This window comes from Struthio camelus, chromosome 1 (genome assembly GCF_040807025.1).
Source record: "Struthio camelus isolate bStrCam1 chromosome 1, bStrCam1.hap1, whole genome shotgun sequence".
Classification (NCBI taxonomy): Eukaryota; Metazoa; Chordata; class Aves; order Struthioniformes; family Struthionidae; genus Struthio; species Struthio camelus.
Genome location: NC_090942.1, coordinates 171,835,432 through 171,835,929, shown reverse-complemented (window position 1 = coordinate 171,835,929; position 498 = coordinate 171,835,432).

Here is a 498-nt window from a genome sequence, read left to right as displayed (position 1 = left end):
ACTTTGTTATGTGCTTGTCAGTTATAAAAATAAAACCTTTAAAATTTTACCAAAAGGCAATCCAGTCCCTGTGCTCTTGTCTCTTTATCTGGAAGATGATTGCCTTTTATTTAGTGCAATTAATATCTGTGCATATCTGTACCCCTAAAATTTAAATCTTTGCTTTAAAAGTATGGGAAGTTCTTGCATAGATCACATTTTTTTCTTTTGTATAATTCAATTTCAAATGGGGTAAAGAGAAAATTTTTTCCACACTCGGTCTCATGACAGTTCCAAGTGCATAATTTCTCATATTGTTATTAATCGTAAAAACTTATTTAGAGCTGATTACAATAGAATCCAAAGTTCCCTGTGAGATCAAGAAATACTATCATAACAGATTCATCTCTGGAGATGTAAAGGACTGAGAAATTAAGGTTAACATTGTCAAATATCTGTTGGCATGCAACCTGAAACTACTTGGATATACTGATTATATTATCATTTTAAGAGAACTGC